We start from the raw sequence: 5,357 nt of genomic DNA, 5'->3' as shown, positions 1-5,357 counted from the left end.
TCTTTCACAGCTCCAGCAGAGATCAGGGGAAAATCACCTCTCTCTGCCCGCTCACAGAGCCCCAAGGACGGACTAATTACCTCCAGCATGGGCCCCTAACAGTGGGACTCTGCACCTCCAGCAGAGACCAGGGGGAAATCACCTCTCTCTGCCCCCTCACAGAGCCCCAAGGACGGACTAATTACCTCCAGCATGTCCCCATAACAGTGGGACTCTGTTTCTTTCACAGCTCCAGCAGAGACCAGGGGGAAATCACCTCTCTCTGCCCGCTCACAGAGCACCGAAGGACGGACTCGAGACCTCCAGCATGTCCCCATAACAGTGGGACTCTGTTTCTTTCACAGCTCCAGCAGAGACCAGGGGAAAATCACCTCTCTCTGCCCGCTCACAGAGCCCCAAGGACGGACTAATTACCTCCAGCATGGGCCCCTAACAGTGGGACTCTGTTTCTTTCACAGCTCCAGCAGAGACCAGGGGAAAATCACCTCTCTCTGCCCCCTCACAGAGCCCCAGGGACGGACTAATTACCTCCAGCATGTCCCCATAACAGTGGGACTCTGTTTCTTTCACAGCTCCAGCAGAGACCAGGGGAAAATCACCTCTCTCTGCCCGCTCACAGAGCACCGAAGGACGGACTAGAGACCTCCAGCACCAGTCCCTAACAGGGGGACTCTGTTTATTTCACACCTCCAGGGCGGAGACCGGGAAAATCACCTCTCATTGCCCGCTCACAGAGCCCCGAAGGACGGACTAATTACCTCCAGCATGGGCCCCTAACAGTGGGACTCTGCACCTCCAGCAGAGACCAGGGGGAAATCACCTCTTTTTGCCCGCTCACAGAGCCCCAAGGACGGACTAATTACCTCCAGCATGGGCCCCTAACAGTGGGACTCTGTTTCTTTCACAGCTCCAGCAGAGACCAGGGGAAAATCACCTCTCTCTGCCCCCTCACAGAGCCCCAAGGACGGACTAATTACCTCCAGCATGTCCCCATAACAGTGGGACTCTGTTTCTTTCAAAGCTCCAGCAGAGACCAGGGGAAAATCACCTCTCTCTGCCCGCTCACAGAGCACCGAAGGACGGACTAGAGACCTCCAGCACCAGTCCCTAACAGGGGGACTCTGTTTATTTCACACCTCCAGGGCGGAGACCGGGAAAATCACCTCTCATTGCCCGCTCACAGAGCCCCGAAGGACGGACTAATTACCTCCAGCATGGGCCCCTAACAGTGGGACTCTGCACCTCCAGCAGAGACCAGGGGGAAATCACCTCTTTTTGCCCGCTCACAGAGCCCCAAGGACGGACTAATTACCTCCAGCATGGGCCCCTAACAGTGGGACCTCCATAACCTTGCACACCCTGAGTCCCCGGGCCCCCACAGTTAAGCACTCCCCCACGGACTAAACACAGGTATTCACACCCACCAGAACCTCGTGCCCCTGGTGACCTTACAAGGGGGTGGTTTTATGGTGCTTCTGTGTCCGCCCATCAGCATCCATATTCGGCCTTCTTCACGGCATCACCCCCCCTTCTGGGCTGGAGGGTATTCTCGTGCCCCTGGTGACCTTACAAGGGGGTGGTTTTATGGTGCTTCTGTGTCCGCCCATCAGCATCCATATTCGGCCTTCTTCACGGCATCACCCCCCCTTCTGTGGAGGGTATTCTCGTGCCCCTGGTGGTCTTACAAGGGGGTGGTTTTATGGTGCTTCTGTGTCCGCCCATCAGCATCCATATTCGGCCTTCTTCACGGCATCACCCCCCCTTCTGTGGAGGGTATTCTCGTGCCCCTGGTGGTCTTACAAGGGGGTGGTTTTATGGTGCTTCTGTGTCCGCCCATCAGCATCCATATTCGGCCTTCTTCACGGCATCACCCCCCCTTCTGGGCTGGAGGTTCAAACACTTTAACTTTTGTTCACCCTCCTCTGGCTTACACCTCCTCCGCCAACACTTGAGCGCTCATCACAGGGTTCAGCACCAAGGAGAGTGCCTCCCCGGTGCTGATGGAAAGTGGCACTTTTTCTGCCCCTGGTAACCATCAAGGTTATTGTTTTTTTTTTTTTTTTTATTTTATTTTAACAAAAAACACAGTACACAGAGCCTAAAACATAAACTATTTACACGTACTACTGCTGCTATAACAGTACTACTACATTTCTTAACCTACGTTTTAAAGTGCAGTTATGCGCCCTGGAGGTGTTGCACTATTAACAAAATGTATGCCCAGGATTCTGGCACCTTTCCTGGCTTGTAAAGTGCAGTTATGCGCCCTGGAGATATTGTACTATTTACAAAATGTATACACAGGATTATAATAATAATTATATACACGGTATACATATTCACAATGTTTAGCGGGATTCAGGGGACCAAATTAGGCGTCTAATTCTTACGGTGCACCAGGGCAAACAGGTTGAGTCCACGGCCCCTGCCCCATCATCAGGAGTGTCAACCAGCCCCCGGTCCCGACTTCATTGGCCTCTTTCCCTCCCGCTTCCGCTTCCGCTGCTGCTGCCGCTCCAATGACCCATCAGGTGAAGATGATAGAGCAGTACTGTTATAGCAGCCCTCTTCGGAGGTCTCCCCATCTGACAGCGGTAGACATCCTTCTGATGATGATGCAGCTGCTGCCGCATCTGATGACGCCCTGAACATGGAGCGGATTCTCAATGCCTCCTTTATACCTGGCGCATTCGCGTAGAACCGGTCCGCCGTGGTTACGTCGTGACACATAAACCTGGCGAGAATCGACCGGCTTTCTGGATCTTGGTGATGCTTGATATTGTCAGCCAGGGCAGTGCGCAGGATTGTGAAGGTGACGGCTGTTTCTAGCCCAGCATCAGCCCATGCCCTCTTCAAGTGAGCGTTCAGGTTCTTGGAGGCCCGATTCCCCCTTGTGAAAAGGAAGAATTCATTCTGAGGACCCAGCAATGCCTCTTTAATCCCCATCCACCGCATGACCCAGCTAAACTCCTCTACTGTAAGCGCCAGCTGTGCTTCGCCATATGTCTTGGCCGTCTTGTGATCCTGCACATGGATGATGTAGCCCTCAGCAGTTCCCCTTATGGCTGCCTCTAAGACCTCACTGTTTTTCATGTTTGCGTACACGCCCGTACGGTGGCCATACAGGAGGCTCCAATGGAGGGTGAGATAGCCATAGAGAAGCTTCTGGGTGGTTGAGGTCGGCGTGCCGGCCATCAGGTCGAGGAGCTCCGGGATGCGCTTCTCAGCGGCCGCCATGGCGGCGAGAAGCTCCGCCTGGCTCGGCAGACGATCCAGTTTGTTCCTCTTCACCTTAAACTGATGTAGAGTGACTGCCTTATTCAAGTGTTTCATGTTGGCTTTCACCTCTCTCATTATGTGGGTCATATCAGACTGGGTGAGCTTGCACCCCCGGGGCTTTGACTCAGACATGTACCCCATGAACTGGTGCACATTCTTCAGGAAGAACTCTGATGTTGTGACTGCCCGGCCCGGCTTTACAATATACTCGCTCCAGCCACGGATCATCTTCATGTTTCTTAGGAACAGCCAGTCTGACAGGCGGTTAACACCATGGGCCATGTATACTATGAAGTTCTTTATCCGGCTGATCTTCGACACAACATTGTCTTTCTGTTTTTACTGTCGGAAGCGACACCCAAACAGTGATCCAAGTATGTCTGAAGGTACGCCTCCATGCTTCTAGGCAACGTGATTTCACGCATGGTATTCCCCCGTCCACACCCAGTGGACCAGTAATTTGAGGAGAGGGCAAGTCATTAGCCAGCTTAGAGGCACGGGTCTTCCGGCATACAGGGGTCTCGCTACCGGAGGCTACTGCAAACATGACAGTTTCCACCGGGGTCTTCACAGGGGTCTCGCTACCGGAGGCTACTGCAAACATGACAGTTTCCACCGGGGTCTTCACAGGGGTCTCGCTACCGGAGGCTACTGCAAACATGACAGTTTCCACCGGGGTCTTCACAGGGGTCTCGCTACCGGAGGCTACTGCAAACATGACAGTTTCCACCGGGGTCTTCACAGGGGTCTCGCTACCGGAGGCTACTGCAAACATGACAGTTTCCACCGGGGGTCTTCACAGGGGTCTCGCTACCGGAGGCTACTGCAAACATGACAGTTTCCACCGGGGTCTTCACAGGGGTCTCGCTACCGGAGGCTACTGCAAACATGACAGTCTCCACCGGGGTCTTCACAGGGGTCTCGCTACGGAGGCTACTGCAAACATGACAGTCTTCACCGGGGTCTTCACAGGGGTCTCGCTACCGGAGGCTACTGCAAACATGACAGTCTTCACCGGGCTCTTCTCAGGGGTCTCGCTACCGGAGGAAACTGGTAATATGACAGTCTTCACTGGGCTCTTCACAGGGTTCTTGACCGGTCTCTTTCCACCGGAGGCTACTGCAAGCATGACAGTCTTCACTGGGCTCTTCACAGGGTTCTTGACCGGTCTCTTCCCACCGGAGGCTACTGCAAGCATGACAGTCTTCACCGGGCTCCTCACAGGGGTCTCGCTACCGGAGGTTACTGGGGACTGCATGACAGTCTTCACCGGGCTCTTCACAGGGGTATTGCTGCCTGAGGCTACTGTGTTTATGCCGGAGGTACTTGGGATTGCCAGGCCCTTAAATCGTATACATTCGTCCTCTTCCTCAAGAACAGCAGCACTCTGCTTCCTGGGTTTTAGCTCCTTTTTCAGCCTGGAGCGCAGGGTCTTCACCTCATCATTGAGGGCATCCTTCTGAGCCCTCAATGCCACATTTTCCAACATCACCTGCCTGCAGTCCTCGTTGTCACACTCGGTATGTGGGGAGAAGGGTGGAGGGTGCCCGGGGTATTCCTCCTCATTGTCTATATCCAATGATGTAGCCATTCCAATGATGGGGTAGTCTCACGGAGGTCATGGAGCAACTGCAGTGCCACCACTATGCTTCAGCCTTGCCATGACCTGATGTGCCTCATGTCGGGACAACTCAGGGTGGTCATGTTTTACATGACGGTCCAGTCTCTTCCCAGCGTACGAACACCCAGCGATGGGACAGGGTTTGGTCCGAACATTTATCCTTCCACTGGCTATTTTCAGGAGGATTCCCCTCTCCTCCAAGTTCCGCACTGCATGCTTGTGCTTAAGGTGTTGTTCAATGCCAGATAGAAGAGTCTGCACACCGGGCATTCAGATGACATCCTTCCTGAAACACACATAATGAATTTGATCAAAATTATGTTATAGTTCTCCGTTTATATGCGTTAGCGTGAGCGGTGGTTGCGACACTGGGTCCGATGCATCAATTCATGGTGCATGGACGAAGGGAAGTATTGGGTTACCACCGGGTCAGATGGTCCCACTTCCGCACCAACGC

The sequence above is a fragment of the Trematomus bernacchii genome, unplaced genomic scaffold (assembly GCF_902827165.1).
Source record: "Trematomus bernacchii unplaced genomic scaffold, fTreBer1.1, whole genome shotgun sequence".
Lineage (NCBI taxonomy): Eukaryota > Metazoa > Chordata > Actinopteri > Perciformes > Nototheniidae > Trematomus > Trematomus bernacchii.
The sequence above is the reverse complement of the archived record's forward strand: the minus strand, read 5'-3'. Positions refer to the sequence as shown.